The sequence below is a fragment of the Toxotes jaculatrix genome, chromosome 4 (assembly GCF_017976425.1).
Source record: "Toxotes jaculatrix isolate fToxJac2 chromosome 4, fToxJac2.pri, whole genome shotgun sequence".
Classification (NCBI taxonomy): domain Eukaryota; kingdom Metazoa; phylum Chordata; class Actinopteri; family Toxotidae; genus Toxotes; species Toxotes jaculatrix.
Window position 1 is genome coordinate 10,182,145 of NC_054397.1, and position 9,284 is coordinate 10,191,428.

The following is a 9,284-nucleotide window of genomic DNA, read 5'->3' on the forward strand; positions in this document are numbered from 1 at the left end:
AATGCATTCAATCTGATATCATAGGTTTCATAAGGGCGACAAACCCACACAAAGAGAAATGACAAAGAGTCAGTTATTACACCTTGTGCAGATTAGAAGAACGTAGCAGCCCAAATCTGATCATTACCTTGATATGAAGCCATTTTTTTCAGTTCTCCTTCAACTAGGAGGTGTGGGACACCTCTTTGCACCTAATTATTTAACAATTTTCAGGCAGTGTTTTTTTTTTTTTTTTTTTTAGTGCCCACCTTGCAGTATCATATTGCAAATTAAATTTAGTAATGACCAAACTCACAGTAATTTAGTAATGACCAAAATGTGAAAGAAGAAGGACCTTTACTTACTAATAAAACGTCATGCTTGTAACATTTTACATGTTTATTATTGGGAATTATCATGGTACAAGGGAAAAAGGGATCAAATCTACAGTTTAAGGTATATTACAGTAAAAATATGATACCGCTAATCATATTTTTTTGTTTCCAACAAAGAAGAAGCTGCCTCCCTCCTCTCTCAATATATGTTCCTATTTCTCTCTCTCTCTCTCTCTCTCTCTCTCTCAGTCCCCTTCATTCCCCCTACTGCTATCTGTTCCTCCCTCCTGTGGGATCATGGGAATTGTGCAAGTAGCGTGGCATTCCACGCTCTGCCCGCGGCGCTCCAGGAGGAGGCGTGCAGTAATGACCTGCTCCTCAGCTCGCTCGCCATCATCGCCCTCACAATTAATTCCCGCCTCGCGTTCCTCTGTGGTGGCGGTGGGTGGGGGGGGGAGTGTGGGCTCCCTCATTAGAGCTCCTTGTAATGTGTCTGGCAGCAGTTCCCATCCTGCCACTTCTGCCCTTCCACTGCTGCTACCATGTTTGTTTTATGGATGCCTCCCTCTATGCTTTCCTGCCACACAGAATGACTGACACTGAGTGTAAAAGTGCGCCTGGTCTGTGTTTTCATCCATCAGGGCTCTAGGAAACACATGAATACACCTTTCACATCATGTGTGACATGGGAGGGAATATTTCAGCAGGTTATTTCAGGTCCATGCGCTTAGCGAAGACGCCTTTTCACAACAAATACAGTTCATGGAAATGTCGAATGCACTGTTACATTATAATGCCTTCAGAAACAGGTGATGACATTTTGAACGGCTGGTGACACCAAACCCAGGCTAAGCACTGAACTTTTAAATTTAGTAGAGCAGAGTCTGACCTGGATTTCAACTCTGAGCTTGACCAAGGATACCCTACTGTTTCATCTCACCATGGTCTGCCTCACAGAGCTGGTCAACCGGCTTATTTTCCAGGTTACAAGTGTAAAAGAGCAGCAACATAAGACATAAAGAACTATATTTTTGACATCATGGTGTGTAATGTGGGGGATTTTTGGAATTGAGATGCAAGCTGATGTGCTATTGTGCTAATGGCAATAATATCACCAGTAAGAGGCTGAGTTACAGTGGCAGCAACTCTGAGTTCTTGTAAAAATACATAATGATGAAGAAAACAAAAACTTTGAAGAGGCTGTAATTCATATTATAATAACATATCAAATGACGATGTGAAAACAATGTGACACTGTGAACATAGTCTCTCACAGCAATTAACCTACAGATAACTGTCACAGAGTCTGCAGCTTCCCGTGGTTTTAGCGAGATTCAGCACATTGTTTAGCCGCCTGGCCAGCAACTTCTACTGTTCTGGTTCACTCTCGTTTCTCTGTGATAGCATCCTTTTCTACCATACCAGGCAGCTGTTTTCAGCAAAAAAGATCTAAAAACTCTCTGCACACTACCTGGTCAGCATCAAACAACAGACAGACACAATTAGCAATTAGCTGGTGAATATAGTGGAGCGTTTAGCAGCTAAAGAGTCAGATATTTCCCTCAGGAGGTGGAAGAGATTTAAAAATAAAAAACAGCTACAAGAGAGTGAATATTTGACTTCCATTCATCAGAAACACAACTCCAAATAAATGATAATGTTGGATTGTAACTGCTGGATGTGTAAATAAGCAACTATTTGCTAACAAGTAAGCAATCAGTTTAAGAGGTAATGATATTTGATGCTCACAATTTGCTTTCACTGACCCTAAAAAAAAAAAGTCTGTCTGAAGCTGTTTGCATCGATTGGGAGCCGCATAGTCAGCAACCACAAAACAAAAAGCAAAAACATTATTGTAAAAGTACAAAAGAAAGTAGCAGACTGGTATTCATTCTATGAGACAGCTGAAAAATTATCTATTCTGAGACCCATTAGTCAGTTGTTAACATTTTTGCAAAACATGCAGTGCAAATTTTGAATGTATTCAACAGAAGGCCTGATATATCAAAATGTCAAACATTTACATTCCAAAAGTCAAGAAAATATGCCAAATTTGGGCAGTTCAGGACTGAGAACGGGTGGATTTCATACTTTAGATTAGTTGAAGAAGTTTGGGAAGATCTGTCCTCAGTAATGCTGCATGTTGCATCAGTCGGTGCGTGTACTTGCAGTACTATGTTACCAGGCAGGAAGTACTTTCTGTCACAATAAAGCTCATAGATAGGCAGCTGTTTATACACACTCACACCCTTTAAAATGACACAATCAAGGAAACTTCTCCACAATCTGTCACAAATACTTTGGTCAGTCGCGCTCGGTGTTACTACAACTCGGAGCTCATTCACTGTCGATTTAGTTGTTCGAGACTGTTTTGCTCTATTACATTGATTTTTTGCACTGCTATTGTGCAGGAGACAGATTCAGCATCTGTCATTGTGGACTTTGTCAAAGCCAAGGCTGAGGCTCAGAGGTTGAGTCAACACATAGAAACTAGTTCTTGTTGACAGTTCTGTGAAAGAAGTATAAAAAGTTGTACTCATTTCACCTAATATTGATGAAATGATCACTGCGATAAGCGGGTTTGATAGTGTCAGTGTGTGTGCGTGTGTGCGTGTGTGTGTGTGTGTGTGTGTGTGTGTGTGTGTGTGTGTGTGTGTGTGTGTGTGTGTGTGTGTGTGTGTGTGTGTGCTATGGCTCTCTGCCTGCCTGCCTGCTTCTCCATCTCTATGTCCAGAATATTAATGGTTGTTGCAGCCTGTGCAGTGCTTCTAACTTTTACCCACTGTATGATTCAATGTATCAAACCAAACAGTTCATCTAGGCACTGTGAGAAACATAACTGTCAACTTTTTTAGAATGAATGAAGCCACACATTTATTAACAGCAGTCGATTCACAAGGGGGTTGTTGGGATGGATGTCAGGTGTATGAAATGCACGACTATCACACCAGAGTTAGCATCCACAACCACACCGTCCACACCGTCTGTGGTTTGGTAAATAAACACTTTGAGTCTGAAGTAACTGTGAACTTTTTCTGTGTTAAAACTACGATCTTTCCCTAAGCTTTAACCAAGTGCTTAACCAAGTTTATAACCATAAAAAAAAGTTTAATGAGGCTGTAGTTGTAAGATCAGAAATCAAATCACTTACCAAATTTGTAAATTAACAAGATTACCTCATTAGGTTAATAAAAAACATCATCCATTCTGCACTGCATGTTTAAGAAGCAACTACTACTTCTAACATGTTGTCTCGTTAATATAAAGCAGACACGAAAACTCAGGATTTGCCACAGTAGGTGTCCCATTTATGCCTGGTATTAACATGCAATCCTTGTCTGAAGGTCATATCTGGATAAGGGAAAAGGAATCTGCTTGACCTTCAACAAGTTAAAAGGTTAAGCAAGTTTGGCAAAAAAAAAAATGTATGTATTCAAGAAATACATCCATTAGATGCATCTGTGAGCTCAGCAAGAGAAAAATAAGTTGGGCCTATGAAGCAGCATCACTTCCCTTGACCTAGGACACCCGACATTTGTTGATAAGTCAGTGCGGCTCACCTACAGTACCTTGCACATCAAGTACTTCTCATAGTCTTAACAGAACTGATATATCAAGAACACCTATCAATACCAGCTGTAAATGCAAAGGCCTGTGATTATATATCATTAACCAGATAACATATACAGATACAAACTGCATGTAAATAGCAAGTGCAGTTGTGGTCTTTATGTCAGTGATCCAGATTTGAAACAAAGTGTGCAAAATCGACAGCCAAATTTCAACAGCTTCATAACCAGTTACTGCTCTAAAATAGTAAAATCACTGCTGCAGCTGCCGTTAGCAGCCGGCAGCAGAGATTCAATGGTGTCATGTCCAGATGTAAACACTTTCCCCAGAAAATCTGACAAGTCTGAGCACAAGCACAATGTGGTGTGAACCGCTTAAAACTGAGTCACATCGTGAATGTGACTTATGGACTTAACTTGGTGCCTCCAAGATGTTTGTGTTTGCCGGAGCTGTTTGCTCACCCACACTGACAGATGAGCATGGCGACTGTGTTTGCACATATTAGCACAAAAACAAAAGTGTCCCCAATCGTGGTTCGTGAAGAGACACACTTAAAGTTGAATCACTTGTCAGTGTTTGATAAATTTAGGTTTTTGTTTGCTGAACAATTTGTTTTTAACTTGGTAGCTGCCTCAGTGTATAAAAATATTTTTTTTTCTTGAAAAAATGTTGAAAATTGGTGCAATAGCTCAACAGCTAAAGGACGTTTCTCAACCTTAGAGTCTAGACACTGTGAAAGGTCTCTGGATGAGTTTGTGGTAAATTAGAAAGACTTAAAAAAAAATGGAAAGATGGGAAATATATCATTATTACTTCTCTAAAATCAACTTGGTGTTCCCGGTTGAAAACAGAACATACAGCCATGCTCAGATTCGCATGACAAAAAAAAAAAAAAAAAAAAAAATAGGAATGAGAAGTCTGGGCCGGGTGTCACAGGCCAGAAGATACCCTTAGTGACACTAATTTGTTGCAGTCACATCACAGCAGTCCCAATAACAGAATGTTCAATAGTGTCTGACATGAATTTCCAACAAAGCATGTGCTTGATATTCTATGGACACCTAACTCTGCCTCTACAACACACCCCTGTTTATTGTCTCTGGTCAGTTTTATAGCTTCTGACATCGTATAAGGATCATTATTGTCTTAGTGTTTACATTCATGTAGCCGGACAGCCCTGTGACAGGTTAGAGCAAATATTGATTGTCAGCTGTACATTGGCTTTTAATTCCGTCTAATGACCTTTGTCACCAGCAACGCTACTGTTCTTATATCCTGTTGATGAAGCAGCCAATCAGGGCAGACGTTCACCTGAACCAAATAAGCGTTTACTCTCCTGTCTTCACAAATCTAAAACGTAACAGCATACATTGTCTTGCTGTCAAACTTTATTGTGGAAAAAAAAAATTAAAAGAATTACTTGTAAGTAGTGCGCTATGAAAGTTTTCTGTGTGCGTTTAATGTTTTGCTCTGAAGATGACACGCTATCTGGCCTTTAAAAAGGAAGTGAATGATACTGCATTGTATAAATCCACAGTATGTAAAGAAATGGTTTGATTATAATACTCAGTACATGAAATAGGAAATGTATGTGACAGTAAACTGCCAAATACAAAGCATGCATTCATCATATAAGACAAACTACACAAAAGTACATGCTTCTAAGGCAAACTGATTGGATGAGTAACAACATAAATGGTTAAAGTTGTTTTTCTCGTACAAGATCATGAAACTGTGACAAGGCTAATGATTAAGTCATTAATACAAGCTAAATTAGTATTTTGACTTTCAATGCTTAGGTTTAGCTGATAATACTTTTCTCAAGTAAGATTTTGAATGCAGGGCTTTTATTTGTAATGGCATATTTTTACACTGTAGTACTGCTGCTTTTACTATGGTAAAGGAGCTGAATTCCACCACTGCTGTATTCTGTACAATAAGCAAAAACATTCAACATTCAAATAAATGACCAATTGATTTGATCTACAGGTGATACAGATTATCACATATAGGTAAATGCAAACACCATTTCTGTAATCCAGTCATACAGAGTGATGCAATAATGCAAAGGAAGAACGTTAATCTTACGTTGCTGGTGCACAATGTGCAGTAAAGTAAAACACAGACCGAACCAGAAATAATAATAAAAGAAATCTCCAGTGTCTTGTATCTGCTTTAAAAGCAGATACATCTACAGAATATGACTATGAACCTTCATTCTTGGAGCCTACATGCAGATACTTTCTATCCACATTTTACTTGAGGTTTGGAAGTGATTGTGTGTAGGTGCTGTCATCTGTACCAGACTGTGCGCCAGGAGTCGGCTTTCTTTCAGCAAAGCTACTAACTGGATAATTAAGGGTGCTCTATACACTCCAATTAGCAGGCAATGGCGAAGGGAGGAGGGATCGCTCGACTGCATCCGAGGAAAGCAGTGTAAAACCGGGTGATACACATCAAATCACAGCAAAAGGCTAATGTGCGCAAAGTGAGGGCACCATACATTACAGCCTGCCGGAGGAAATGAGGCAGGTTTCTAAATAAATACTGCCAAGGTTGCTGCTGCACTGTGGCGCATCACTGCCAAACCCATAATCTCATACTGTTTATTTTCCCAAGTTATTCTCTCCCTCACTCTCTCAGTCTCTCTTCACTCTTTCTGTCTTTGTCTTTCTCTACTTTAAAGGCCTCAGAGGGATGCTGTTTACCATAACAGTCTGTGAGTCCATCTGAAACACCTCCAGGAAACACAGTCAGGCTCCTCCCTTTTCCTGGTCAGATTTTGATTTTCATAATTCCACTGAGAAACAACTGTGACTCTGCTGTGTGTCCTGTTTGTTTTGCATGCACGCAAAAAAAAAATCTATGCATCCTGCTGGTGTTTTTGGGCATCCGAACAAGAGGGAAGTCTTGCGTATGTCTGAAATAGCAGGTGGAGATCTAAGGAAAGCCAGCTAAGCTCACAGTTTCTACCTTGTACACTGAAGCTTAATATTTTTCTTTCCTTTTTTTTTTTAAATTTCAGTTTGGTCAAATTTGTCTAAATTTGGCCTGTAGGATTTTTATATTTTCATGGGAGAAGAGAAAACCAGACTGTATGTGTCCCTGTCTTTCCCCTGACAGATGTGAGCACAGAGCCCAGATCAAATTGAGACAGATGAATCAATGGATTCACACCATCACCCCTCAAACACCCATGTCTTATGGCTTCTCTCCGCCGTGATTCTATTTCCATCGACTAAATGCGGGCTACATTTAAATCTGGGGTCATGGTTATTAATTACTCCTCCAAGTTCAGCTGAAAGCCCACGGAAACAGGGGGAGGAGTAGACGCATGGGGAGCAACGGCAGAGCACGCAGACAGGAACAAAGGCCTGCCACGAGGGTTCATGCCTCCCACTGCTAGAGACCCACATACTGCTGCGGCTCTGCAGACAGAGGTTAGGACCACCTAGGCAGATTTCCCCTGGGGGCTATTATCGCCCGGAAGATAAAATGATTTTCAGACAGAGGAGCTTCCACTCACACAGATGTACAGGGTCTGATACCAAGGCTACTGAGAAAAATGATGCTTTAAGGATGTTTCTTTTTTAAAAACACAAATGTAACCATCAATCGCGTTGCATGTCAAAGAACCAAATTTCTGATTCATCATTATTTTGGGCAAATGTCAAGGCAAATTTATTCATAAACTTCTTTTCACAAAAAATATGTGTCAAGTGTACTTTTTGTAGTAACAAAATGAAATGTGCTTTTACTGTAGTGTGAAAAGGACACTACCAAAATGATGAAAACAAGACAGATGCAAACAATTCATATCAGTTGGCCAAAATATATTGCAGATTGAAAGTTGAGAAGAAGGATGGCAACTGTTTAAAGTTTAAAGGCTGGTATGGTTGGGGTTAAAGGTGCACAGTGGGCCACATAAGATACCTATCTAATGTGGCCCACTGTGACCCGGTTGAAATGGATCCACAATAATCCATCTGTAAAGAAATTAAATGAGACGCTTTTCTCTGCATTTTTCTCATTTCATGTCTGCATCTGGCAACTGCGATGTCAAAAAAAAAGGCAAAAATTGAGGTTTTCTAACTGTCTGCTGACGACTTTACCCGCAAAATGTAAGCAGACAAAGGCTGTAACACAGCAAATTTACTAGTCAAAGAGTTATTTTTATTGGGCGAGATGAAGAAAAGATTAAGATAAAAGAAGAGATGAAGGCTTTGAGCCCGATATGAAAGTAACCACAGCTTAAAGGTGACACACCATATCAATTTCTGATAACACACCCACGTTCCTCTGCTGCTTTGGGGCTTCAGTGACAAGTATCAGTTGTTGCACCCCACAAGACTTTCCAAGGCCAAGTTGTTGGTACGTTACCATGCCCACAGTGATTGACAGACATTGAAAGAGTGATGATTTGACAGCCGCTGAAAGAAGAAGAGGAAGTTTTTGGTTTTGAGGTTTGTCGAGTCTGGTCTTCTGCGGTTGTGAACAAGTTTCTTGTAGGTGTGGCAATGTCTCAACTGAAGCACAAAACAAAAACAAAACAAGAGCAGTCATAAACTCCCCCATAGCATTTTAGCACATGGTTGTTTTGTACTTTTATGAAACAGGATCTTTGGAAGAAAATTAAACAACAAGGATGCTTGAAGTTCCAGAAATTACTTGTTAATAAACCAAATATCGCTTAAAACATATTTACATGTGGGTTCAGACATAATTGTGAAACATTTAATGCGGCAGTCTTTGCTTCTTCTCTGTCCCACCTATTGCCAGCTCTCAATAAATTCATCAAAGTGTAGCCTTTAGCAGCCTATAGGCCTGTGTCACACAGCTCACCTGGAAGGGCTGTACGACTCAGAAATATGTCAGCTGTCAGTTTGTTTACTCACACCTAAGCCTGTCTTAAAGTAGAAGGAATGCAGGGCTTGTTTATTCCTCTGTGACATGATGTTATTTTAAGTGATATGTCGTATGGAGCTGAAATGATTAATAGATTTACTGATAAGCCAAGTGACCGAAAATTAATCAGCAATCATTTTTTTTAAAGATTAAATCAGTTTTTAAACAAAAATATTCTGGTTTGAGCTTCCATTTCGGCCCCACACATGAATATTTGCTCGTTGTCTTATGAATGTAAAATGAATATTGTTGGGTTTTACACTGTTTGCAAAACAGAACAAGGCTTTTGAAGACATGAACTTGAGCTTTGGGAACTTGTAATGGACAAGCTTTCCTATTTTCTGGCTGACAGTTAATCAAGAGAATAATCTGTAATTAATCAATAATAAAAATGACTTTTATTTGCAGCCTTGATGATAATGATATGTTTTTTTTTTATTAAATGAAGAATAGCACTGCTTTCTAATAAGGCACATATTCCAATATCTGTTCTTA